Source organism: Halichoerus grypus, chromosome X (genome assembly GCF_964656455.1).
Source record: "Halichoerus grypus chromosome X, mHalGry1.hap1.1, whole genome shotgun sequence".
In the NCBI taxonomy this organism is placed as follows: domain Eukaryota; kingdom Metazoa; phylum Chordata; class Mammalia; order Carnivora; family Phocidae; genus Halichoerus; species Halichoerus grypus.
Genome location: NC_135727.1, coordinates 123,342,521 through 123,355,376, shown reverse-complemented (window position 1 = coordinate 123,355,376; position 12,856 = coordinate 123,342,521). Strand labels below are relative to the sequence as shown.

Below are 12,856 nucleotides of genomic sequence, written 5' to 3'. Positions count from 1 at the left end.
AAAAGAGAGATCGGTACTAAAAAAACACAAATACAAACTTTTGCTCCCTAGTTTCTCAAGGAAATGGTCCTAAGTGCCAGTTCATCCACAGGCCAAAGTGCTTTTTGCCTTAATTAAAAAAAATAATAATAAATGTAGGGGCTCCTGGGTAGCTCAGTCGGTTTAGCGTCTGACTCTTGATCTCAGCCCAGGTCTTGATCTCAGGGTCGTCAGTTCAAGCCCCATGTTGGGCTCCATGTTGGGAGTGGAGCCTACTTAAAAAAGAAAGCAAAATATTAAAAAAATCTAAAGTAGCAGGGTTGGATGAAACAGCACACCTCGTGTGAGGGTTGTGGAATTGCCGATGGAGAATCCGGAAAGTATATGCTGTATCTAGTTCTTCATGCTTCAGGTAAGATATCCCCACCTAGACCTGTGTTGGCCAAGAGCCCCTTGACCTTCACCCTTCTGTTCTCTTGCTCTTGGAGAGTCCAGCTAGGCTCCAGGCCTACCCTCCCACTGTCTTCTGCTGGACACCAAATCACCGAGCTACAGTTTTGCTGTCCCCGTTTAAAACTGGCCTCACTGTGAGTGCTGATCTGCCATGAAAAGAATAACAATGCCAAACATTACTAATGGCATTTAAGATGGGGTAAAATTGCCTGATGTTCAGAAATGCCCTTTAATGAATCACAGTCTCTGCCAGTTCCCTTGAAGACCTAGGAGACCCAATTGATGAAAGAGCATGGAGCAGGTGTCATCCACAGGGAAGCTGGGAAAATGGTCGGTGGTTCTAGGTAGGACAGACAATGTCAGGGTCTGCCTGGTCCCTTCATAGGCTGTTCACTATGTTTGTGCCCTCCTTTAACTCTTTCTTTCTTTCTTTCTTTCTTCTTTCCTTTCTTCCTTCCTTCTTTCCTTCCTTCCTTCCTTTTTTTTTTTTTAAAGATTTATTTATTTATCAGAGAGAGAGAGAGAGCACAAGCAGGGGAAATGCCAGGTAGAGGGAGAAGCAGGCTCCCCACGGAGCAAGGAGCCTAATATGGGACACGATCCCAGGACTCTGGGATCATGACCTGAGCCAAAGGCAGACGCTTAACCAACTGAGCCACCCAGGCATCCATCCATCCATCCATCCATCCATCCATCTGTATCTGTCTATCTATATTTCTTTCTTTTTCTTTCTTTTTTTCTTCTTTCTTTCTTTCTTTCTTTCTTTCTTTCTTTCTTTCTTCTTTCTCTTTCTTTCTTTCTTTCTTTCTTTCTTTCTTTCTTTTCTTTCCTTTCTCTCTCTCTTTCCTGTCTTTCTTATTTTTAATCTTTTTTTGAAGTACTCTATACCCAATGTGGGGCTTGAAGTCACAACCCTGAGATCGAGTCACAGGCTGCACCAGCTGAGCCAGCCAGGTGCCCCCTCCTTTAACCCTTCCTTGGTGATTTTCTCTTGAGCCCTAGAGCCCATGTTGAACGCACCTGGCTTGATTGAATAGAAAGCTGGGAGTACCTGGGAGTTTATGCCCCTCCCTCCATGACCTACACACAAACATGTAGCTCTGGACCAATGACTGGCTGGTGGGTATAGCTCACACTCCAGAGTCCCCTGTGGGAATCAGGCTGAGGTTACCTGTGATTACGCAGGAAAGCTCTCCTGGGGGCTGTCCTTCTCGGCTTCCTGCCCTTCCCCATGCTGCTCCTCCTCCCTCCTCCCCAAATGTTCTTAGGGAGTCCTGCCTATACGGTCACTTGCATGCAAGCCCTCCTTTCAGGGCTTGCTACTGGAGAACGTGGATTAAGATAGCCGGTCGGCACATATATTTGGGGAATAAAAGAGAGGTAACAAGCACTGACACCAACAACGCCAGGTTCGTGTGGCTGTGCGGCTAATGGTAAGAGCAGAAGCTGTAGACAAGAATCCTTGATTGCATTCTCATCTTTTCCTTTGTTAGCTGTGGAACGTCAGGCAAAGTGGCCAACCTCTCTGAGCTTCACTTTCTTTGCAAAGCGGAGGAAAAATAGGAGCAAACTAATAAAGTTGGTGTGAAGCTTAAAAGAAATCTTACTCAAAAACATTTGTTCGGGGCTCATACTAAACCCTCAGTAAATGTGAGCTCTGTAGAAAACCCCGTTCTTAAGAGTCAGAGGAGCCCAGAAGTTTAGATAATTCTCTATAGCGTGAGTCAGAAGCTTCCTGAGACAGAGCAACACAGCAGTACGTCTACCCATTTTGTAGGTAAGCACGTGGGCTCAGAAAAATTAGTGACTGTGTGTGAAGTATGGTTTGCTGGGGTCTGTGACTAGGACCGCCGGATCTGGACTAGCAGGGCACCGTTTTATCCGGGGTACACACAACCTCTAGGCATCCAGTGGCCTGACATTTTGGAAATGTGTTTGCTTGAACCATTGAGTACACTGGCTCCCACGTATGAAAATGGACATGAGATTTTGAGCAATGAGAAATAGTCTGTTACTAAAGAAGGAGGTATAAGATAAAGGAAGAAGAACACAGTAAGAGTATGTCCCCTAAGCATTCTTTGAATGCCAGAAGCAATAATAATATTTCAATAAATGAGACTCTTTCTTCATTTCAAATGATTCCAATCTCTGGTATTGATTCTTCTACCTTAGCGAGAGGAAATGAAAGAGATTTTAGATGATGGTGTTCGCAGAAGCTCTTGAATCTGTGAATTCGAAAATGTCACATGGAAAATGTGAAGGTCATGTGCATAAATTTACATATGATTGAATTTATGTATGTGTTAATTACTCCCAAAGAAATTAAGATCAGACATATGGAAAAGCATATGTACTGGGAGGAAAAAAACTCAGGTGTGTTCAGTATATCAAAGCACAGAAATCTCACCTGGTCAAACTGATGTTGGAGGGCATGTGTGAGTCAAGTCTTTAATGCATGACAGAAAGAAAGTGCATCTCACTAGTTTAGATAGGGCGTTCAAGGGTAGGGAATCTTTATAAATAGGACTTTGAATAATATATAAAGGACTTCAAATTATATTTGAGATTCCTGGAGGGCTTAAGGCTGCCAGATCTGAGAGACTTCAGCTATCTATGAGAGCATCCAGAGGACAGAACAGTTGGAGTGGGAAAGACACAGAATAATGTCCTATTAAGTAAGGGGTCTCCATTCTTGGTTTGTTTGTTTGAGGCGAGGTGCAGATACAAACAAGACATTTGGCAATATGGGAATGTTCTTCCAGGACAGGGTTATGATCTGGATGAAGGTGAAGGTGTAGGCTTCTAGCTGGGACTCTGGAAGGTAGAACAGAAATCAGAGGAGGGGGAGCTACAGTGAGTTAACCAGAGGATGCGCCTTCTTACAGCTCAGCTGTAAACAGCAAGAGGGTTATCCATCACTAGAGGTGTTTTCCACTTAGCTTAGATATTGTAGAAAGCTTTGGGTAAGGTCTGCCTCTCCCTGACTTCTATGAATATTTCATTTTAATTTTCATAATCATTTGTGGTCCTTATAATTAAAACATAGTCAATGTTCTTAATAAGATATTTTTAAAGTGTCATGAATTTTATACCCTTGTGATTTCTATGAGCCTAGTTAAGAAGCTGTGTCTTGAAGTCAAATATACCACGTATGTCATTACCCTCTACTAAAAGCAATGGATATTAATTATTGATGCTACTTCTCCTGTAAAAATGAAGATGATCTTTTTTCAAATGGACAGAATTATTCCAAGCATATTTTTAGTTAAAGTAATTGGAACATGTGTGTATAGTGTAATAATATCTTCTGAGTGCTTGGGGGGGAGAGACAGATGGAGGGAGGGAGGCACTCCATACCAATAATTAGGTCCAGAAACACTTTCTCAAGGATGGGTTGAAGTAAAAGATCTTTTCCAGCAAACAAAACACAAGAGATTTTCTACTAGGAGATAACAACTAGAGAGTGTACTACGGGAACAAGGTAATATTATCAGGAGAGCATGTGAATAAGTTTTTCCCCCCCTTTCTCCAGAGAGGGAGGTTCACCATGAAGGAGTAAGTTCGGATTCCCTATCAGTTCAGTATTAACGAGTGTAGAGTCAGAATATATATGGGTGTGTTCTATATTGTATATAATATTTTCTATATTGTATCTATATGTGTGTGTTCTATATTGTATATAATATTTTCTATATTGTATCTATATATGTACTATATATAGATACAATATATGTATGTATATATAGGTACAATCTATATAATATATAGATACAATCTATAGATACAATATAGAAAATATGCTGGTGAAGTTTTTCTTGGAAAAGATTAGATTGGGCCAAGACAGGAGTGGCTGGTAGAGAGCCAGGTTGTAGACTTGTAGAAATGATTTCGGTTTTGGAGGAAGAGAAGTACAGAAAGTAGAAAAAAAAAAAAAAGAAGTACAGAAAGTAGAGAAACAAAATGTTAGAATCGACAGAACTCTTCCGACTTACAAGATGTGAGGAGGAAAATTCTAGCCAGGAGGCCATGATGAGCACCTAGGCAGATGTTGGTGCCTTTTAGCAAGATAGGAAACAGACAGGCTTGGGGCCAAGACCATTAGTTTAGTTCTGAGACTGATGACAAGATGCGTGTCTGTGAGACATTGGATGACGATGCCCAGTGGGCAGTGGAACATACTGGTATAACGTGGAAGGCCCCCAAGGCAACTCGCTTTTGGGATCCAGATGAAATTAACACCCAGTTGGAGGCCACCGCCTTCCCAGTGTCTGGGATTCTTGATGGCAGGACTGGTGGTGGGGAGGCAGGCGTGCAAATTGTGTTCTGCTCATCTCGGTCTGAATTTCTGCTGCTGCTGAATTCGTTCAAGAGAGTGTTTGTCTCCTTGTCTTCGTGTGCTGTGTTGCTCCTCTTCTGCATGTTCTCAAGTGTGGAAGAGAGTCCCGCTTTATTGATAACATCAACAATAATTACTTACACAAGGCATTTATTTAGCAAACTTGAAGATAGATCTTGAAGATCTAACATTAGATCAATCGTTTTCTAACCCCCTTGTTTTTCTGCCTTCCTACCAGATTGGTCAGCCATGTCTTTCTTCCTCAAGACCCTTTGTGCCACTGTTTTCTGGATCCTTCCTGCAGACTCCTCTGGCAATCGGTTCCCTGCACTCCATACATCACAGTACTTTCATTTTTAAAATTTATTTACTTTTTAAATTTTATTATTTTTAAGTGACCTCTACACCCAACGTGGACAACCCTGAGATCAGGAGTCGCCCACTCCACTGACTGAGCCATCCCATCACGGTACTTTTAGCTCCGTCCTTACTCTTACTCTTCCAAGGACTCTTCAGTACCTTCCCCTGCACTGAGATCCAGGCCCTGTCCTGCTCCAGCTCTGGACTGCCACACGCATGCAGTTTTCAGCATTGTCCTTCCTGGGATGAGCCAAAAGCACTTCATTTTCTTCTTTAAGTAAAATAAGGCAGAAGTAAGCCACAATGTTGATGTTTGGTAACTTGTTTTCCATCCAACATTGGGTCTTGAGATCAGAAAAGAAAGCGGAACTTAGGGATAAGATTTGGGATGACCAATGTACAGGTCATGAAAAGGGGCATGGCTGGGCCAGGGGATGGCATCTAGGCACAAGATAGACGGACAAAGGAGAATTGTCAGAGTTTTCTGCTCAACTTGCAAAAGGGGAAAGATGGAGCTATTTTTAGGCCCAAGTCATATTTGCCAAGAGAACATTTATGTGGGGGTGGCATGAGAAAGGGGGGCATAGGACAACTGCATGGTTAGAGTCTTGAGAAAGAAATATTGTCTGATTATAGGCCATGATTTATCAACTGCCCTATCATCTCTGTTATTAGAGTGTGGGAAATATTTTAATGGAGCACTGTGTTTCTGGAATATCAGTTCAATTCAGTTGGATTTCTGTGATAACGCAGGCTTTTCTTTGAAGAATTCAGATATTCGATGGATATATAATTATCCTGTCTCTTTATTTTTAAGTACTTTGTAAGTTAAAAAATTAAATTTCCAATATTTAGGTATGCAAAATGAAATGTTATTCAACAGTCTAGTTAAAAGGGAGAATTTGGCCATGCAATTGAATGCCTGTTCATCAAGGTAACTGGTTTGCAGATAGAGGAAAGACGTCTCTTTCTTGCTTTGGTGTCCATCAGAGTGGCCAAGCTGCACATGGGTGTTTATCCTGTTGACTTTATTTTGTGAGATGGATGCAGAGGGCTGGACACAGGGCAAAATCATGGGCAGTGGTACTGGTCCAGGCATTGCCCATGTTGTGGGGACTTGCTTCTTGAAGCTGAAAGCCAGGTCCTGTCCTTGTGGGCTGGGTCAGCAACCTGACATCACCAGGTGCACAGGCTAGATCTAGAGGTCAGATGCCAATACCAAGGCCAGGTGGCCAGTTATCATTACATGTGCTTGACTATCACGCTACGGGGTGGCCCCCTAGGGTGAATGAAATGTGGGCGAATAATCAATGTGAGATTTCCGAGGGGGTTGGCTTTTGTGGATTTCTAACCCAAACCCCTGCAGTGCTCCTGACAAGCTCCATGGGGATGTTGGCAGCACAAATCTCAGATGCTATCCATGTTTTATCCAGAGATGTCGCTGCCCCAGCCAGGCCCCCTCCCCAGAAATAGGAGAGGAAGGGAGAACCTAAGTCGATAGGACCAGGCCCACATATCACCAGCTACACACAGCTGGAACCTATGCCCCAAGAATCCAGCCAGGATTTCCTGTACACTAGTTAGGTCCATGGGCAGGTGACCAGGACCTGTGCTCATCACTGCCTGGGGTGGGGGTGAGGCCAAGGATTGCAATGAATCAAGTGCAACTGAGTGACTGTAAGCCTTGGGCCCTCTGGCAGGTGTTCCTTTGATTAACCTTGTCATTGGGATGATCTCAAAGGCCTATGACCAGGAAACAGTCGCAAGCAGGTCCTGTAAAGGTGGCCTGTTCATAAAAGTCAGCACCTCTATTTGTGTATATGTCAGTAGTTCGAGCCTTTTTGTGTCATGACCAATGCAGAATCCAGTAATGGGGTGAGGTTATTTGTGGCAGAAGGTACAGACCCAGAGGTTCCGACTGTCCTAGGCCACTTCTTCTGGTTAAAAATCTGGTTAAAAATCTCCAGGTAAGGGGCATGGGGGTGGCTCAGTCAGTTAAGGGTCTGCCTTCAGTTCAGGTCGTGATCTCAGGGTCCTGGGATCGAGCCCCACGTCAGGCTCCCTGCTCACCAGGGAGTCTGCTTCTCCCTCTCTGTGCTCTCTCTCTTGCTCTCGCTCTCTCTTAAGTAAATAAATAAAATCTTAAAAAAAAAAAGGAAGCTCCAGTTAAATATCTCTGCACACTTATAACCCTTTCATGGCCTGTTAGTGTCGTTTGATATTATAGGTTATCCCACAATTCTTCTTAATTCTCTGAGTCTTTGTTCCACTACTGTTGATGAAATCAAATTGTTATCTCAGTGTTCTCATTTATTTAATGACCGAGGTGTGGTAACTCTGTAAAAATATTTCCCAGAAAAGATGTTCACTGCCAAGTGTTAGAAATACCACCCGGTTTCTCATTTAAATTTTAATTATCATACTACTTGAAATGACTCTTCATCGTAGATGTTTCTTACTTGGTTTTACTGCTGAGGTGTCTCTTGCCAACATTTTCATTTTCTTTACGCTGTAATTGTTTGGTGCTTACAAGTCATTCTGTTTCACCAACATTTGGCTTTATGACCTTTCTTTGCAAATCCTCAAGACCCGCGTGCCTAGATGAGGGCAGTCTCTTGGTTGAAAATGTTATTTTAGGTTTTATCGCATTTGTGGGTTCTGTTTTGTTTTTTTTTTCCCTTTTCTACCATCTTACAAATTCTAGGTATGTGATTTACTCGTTCCTGTGCCTCCTAACACCAAAAAAAATGGTCATGCTTTGATTCTTGAATCATTTTCAGTGTATTGATGCTCGAGGCCAAAGACTGCTCTTGTTATTTCATTATCTTGCTATTTCCAGCTTCATGGAAGTCAGAATAAATCTTTCATTTGCTTTGATATATTTTTTTCTTCTTGTGGTTTTTGCCCATTGAAGCATGAGAAGTGTTAAGGTAAAACAAAATCAGGTGAGAAGGTGCCTCTAATCTGCCAGGTGTGTTAGAAAGAACATGAGATTTTGTTCTTGTTTTTTGGTTAGATGAACCTGGGTTCTGGTCTTGACTCTAGTATTTATTAACTTTATGACCTTGGAAAAGAACTTAGGCTCTGAGTCATTTCTTCACCTGAAACAAAGGAAATCCTAATGCTTGTTTCACGTACCTTGAAGAAGGATTTTAAGGAGTACATGAGAAAACACTTAAAGTTATCTTTGCACTGTGCCGGCGGCCGTAAGAGAAGTCAGTGGTTGTTGCTTATACTCTTGTGATCTTTTCTGCTTAGAAAAACCTCCATACATGCTTCCCTCCAGTTTCAGAGAAGGTGTCCCTTCCATTTTTTGAAGTTACCCCTCCTTCTGTATTCCTGATTCCATGCCCTCTCACCTTCTCCAGGGGCTTGATGTTGATGAGGAAGTGGAGGATGGTGGCTACCAGGTATTGAGTCCATTCCCAGGCAACGTGCTTCATGCCTGTTACCTCAGACTCTCACAACAGCCCCGCAAGGGAGGAGTTATTGTCTCTGATCACATGACAGCCTCCTTGCAGCTCAGTTCATTTTATTTCTGTGCCCCCACCTCACTCTCTTGGGTTTCTGTGAAATAATACGTAATATATACATTGACGTCTGTCCCTGCTTCCGGCACCGAGCCCTCAATCCCTTGGAATTTCCTGGGTGATTGGAATGTCTTTTGTTCTAATGAGGTGACTCTTGGTGGGCTACTGGATGGGGACTGTTCACCAGAAACACCAAGGCATGATCAGAAGCTTGGAACTGTCAACCCTACTCTGCATTCTCTATACAGAGGCTGCGCATTGAGTGAATGATTGATATAACTACGTGCTGAAGCCTCCAGAAAAGTCTCAAAACTAAGAGGTTGGGGAACTTTCAGGTCAGTGGACACTCGGAGAAGCAGGGAGAGTGGCGCACGTGGAAGAAGTGTGGCCCCCCACCCTTCCCAGACCTTGTTCTCTTCGTCTCTTCCATTTGGCCATTTCTGAGTTGTATCCTTTTACTAAAAAACTGGTAATATAGGAAGTGAACTGTTCGCCTGAGTTCTGTGAGGCACTCTAGTCAATTCATTAAACCTGAGGGAGGAGTTCACGGGAACCTCTGATCTGTAGCTGGATGGCCAGGGGGCAGTCTTTGAGTCTTAACCTGTGCGATCTGATGCCATCTCTAGATAGATAGTGTCGGATTTGAGTGAAATTGTAGGACGCACAGTTGGCATTGAATTGCTCGATGGGGCAAAGGCCCCACACGTCTGGTGTCAGAAGTGTTGTAAGCATGGTAATAGCGTGAGACCTAAGGGGAGACACAAAGGAGAAATGAGTTTTTACCACTCAGTTTTCGTCTCTGAGTATTGCTTCTTGGTTACTCTTTTTAAAAAACGTTTTTGTTATTTTTTATTTATTTTTTTTTTTTAAGATTTTTATTTATTTAACAGAGAGAGAGAGCACAAGTAGGCAGAGCGGCAGACAGAGGGAGAGGGAGAAGCAGGCTCTCCGCTGAGCAGGGAGCCCGATGCGGGGCTCGATCCCAGTACCCTGGGATCATGACCTGAGCCGAAGGCAGCCACTTAACCGACTGAGCCACCCAGGCACCCCAAAAACGTTTTTGTTATTGAAGTGTCATTGACATATAGTGTTATATTAGTTTCAGGTGTACAACATTGTGATTTGACAATTCTATACATTACACAGCACTCACTGCCCTTAGTGTAGTCACCATCTATCACCATACAGTGTTATTACAATATTACTGACTATATTCCCTATGCTGTATTTTCATCCCCGTGACTTTATTTTGTAATTAGAAGTTTATACCTCTTAATCTCCTTCTCCTATTTTGCCCATTTCCACCCTGCCTCCCCCCCCCAACGCAACCACTGGGTATTTACCCAAAGAAAATGTAAACACTAATTCTAAAAGATTTATGCACCCCTGTGTTTATTGCAGCATTATTTACAATAGCCAAGATATGGAAACAGCCTAAGTGTCCATTGATAGAGGAATGGGTAAAGAAGATGTGGTATGTATATACAATAGAATACTCCTCAGCCATTCAAAAAAAGAATGAGATCTTGCCATTTACAACAACATGAGCAGACCTAGAGGGCAATATGCTGAGTAAATCTAGTCAGACAGAGAAAGGTAAATGCCATAGAGTTACACTTCTATGTGGAATCTTTGTACTCGTGGGATTCTTCTCATATATGTGTCTTGGATATGGGTGTTTCCTGGCTGTGACCTTGGCTTTTTATCCTTAGTCAACATGCATTCCCTCAGCGACCTCATCCTTTTGTGGTTTTAGCCACACCTGTATGTTAATGACTCCAAAATCTAAGTCTCTATACCTAAGCTGCAGAATGATAAGTTCAGGTGCTTAGTGCATATATCCCAGATGCCTAAAACTCAGCCTCTCCCAAAAGGTGCGTCTCCAGTTTCATCCTAAGAATGTCCTTCCTTCTGTATTCTCATAGTAGGTGATACCATCCAGTCACCCAACACAGAAAACTAGTGGTAACCATCAATTCTTGTGGTTCCTTGACCATTGTTACCCCATCGATATAACTTTAAAATTTTTTAAGACTTTATTTATTTATTTGACAGAGAGAGAGGGAGAGAGCACAAGCAGGAAGAGTGGCAGGCAGAGGGAGAAGCAGACTCCCCACTGAGTGGGGAGCCCGACGTGGGGCTCGATCCCAGGAGCCTGGGATCATGGCCTGAGCCGAAGGCAGACCCTTCATCAACTGAGCCACCCAGGCACCCCTCATCTATATAACGTAAAATGAGCTCTCTCAACTTCTGACCATCCACTGGCCAGTTCTGTCTCATTATTCCTCACTGGATTTGATTTCAGGAGCTCTTGATGTTCTCACTGTTAATCTTGCCTCCTTCAAATCCATTATCCACACCAGTAGCAGAATGTTCTAGCTGAAATGCTAGCTGTGTGCACTTGTTCCCTGTTCACTCATCAGTGACCCCTTACTGTACTGATGTGGGCTCCTTAGCATGGCCTGGAAGGCTGTGAATGACCTCTCTCTCCATGCCTCTCCTTCAGCCTCTTGTTGTACCCTTAGCACTGCCCTTTATGCTCTTGTGCTAACAAACTGTTCTCCCAATATGCTGTGCTGTTTCACTCCTCTATGCCTCTGCTGAAGCTGGTGCTTCTACTCACACCCTGGGCTTCTCCCTCTCTTTTTACTTACACTGGTACACAGAATCTGTATTTATGTGTCTCCTGCCAAGAGTTGGTTCCCTGAGGGCAGGGAAGCACATCCTGGGATCTGACGTGGTAGTTTTTGGAACATAGTAGATGCTGAGTAAATATTTGCTGATCTCACCTGAGCTTCTTGCAGACGACCTGTTTAGAGATTTTGAGCCTGGACAGGACCACAGATGATGGTTCGTCACCCTCACACCCCAAAGGAGAACAAAGATGCCTTACTTCGTAAAAATCCATGAAAATTGTATTTCAGAATCATTAAAGATGACATGCATAGAATACAAAATATACAAAGCTGTAAATTCTGTCTGATTCCTTGGGTTTTATTGATTTAAGGGAAAAGAAAAGCAACATTGTTTTGATGCTTTATAGAACCTCTGACTTCAAAAGCTGGTGATATGCATCCTCTTAAAATGCCGCCAGTGCATCTTTCCTGCCCAAGTGCCTACCAGCAGGACCTGACATTTAGGAAAGAGGCTATCAGAACCCAAGGAATGGCAGATTCTTTTGGTGATACAAAATCTGAATAGCTTATTCCAACAAGAGGTCAGGAGAAAGACAGAGCGCCCCCAAGGAACTTTGGGTACCATGCACATTGTATTCAACAATAAGTAAGGTTTTCATGATTTTAACTCTTTGCTGAGAACATTTTGAACATGCCTAAAGTAAACAGAAGAGCAGAACAACATTTCCCAAGCCATTATCAACATTCTGCCTTTTCTGAATCATCTGTACACCCAGACCTTTGCCATTCCCCAATTTTTTCTTCTGCGGTAAAGTTGTGGCTTTCATTTTGTATATTCAGAAGTGACAAGGCCAATATACCTATGTGAAAAAGATTTCCATCATGAAATTAATTTTATAAATACCAAATAGTAGATTTTTATTCCTTTAAATTGTAGCAGTATAACTTACTTGTTTTTTTGTCTAGTTTACTTAATAAAACGTGGCCAAAAAAACCCTCAGAGAAATAATCATTGCTCATGTGAATGATATTATATCCACTTCTAAATTGTTTCAGGAAGCACTTTAGTATAGTGGTTTAGGGTAAGAGCCAAGTCCACTCCAACCCGTGGACCAAATCTGGCCCCTGCCTGTGTTTGAAAATAAAGTGTTATTGGAATACGGCCATGCCCTTGCATTTGTGTAATGTCTGTGGCCGCTCTTGGACGACAGTGGCAGGGTGGGCTATCTGCCACAGACTCTAGGACCCACAAAGCCCAAGACGTTTTCTGTTGGTCTCTTTACAGATAAAGTTTGACAACCTCTGGCTTCGCGTAGAAGCTTCCTCTTATCATCTATGTGCCTTAGATGTGTCACTTAATCGCTTTGAGATAATTTAATATTCTGTAAATAGAAATGAAAAGTCTCTAACTTCTGGGGTTGTTGTGAGGAGCACAAGAGTTTAAACACATGGGAATCCTTGGGAGACTCTTTGGCCCGCAATAAGCACTGTCATTGTTACCGTTATCCATATTAATGGCAACGTGGTGGTCCTGTTGGAGGCCTACAAACCCGTGGGCTTCG

At 42.8% G+C, this 12,856-nt stretch overlaps 1 protein-coding gene across 10 annotated transcripts in view; it reads left to right on the top strand.

The window, feature by feature from the left end:
* The window catches only part of FRMPD4 (FERM and PDZ domain containing 4), an 829,477-nt gene that overhangs the window by 393,992 nt on the left and 422,629 nt on the right, over nt 1-12,856 (top strand). The gene's annotated exons all lie outside the window — the stretch shown is intronic.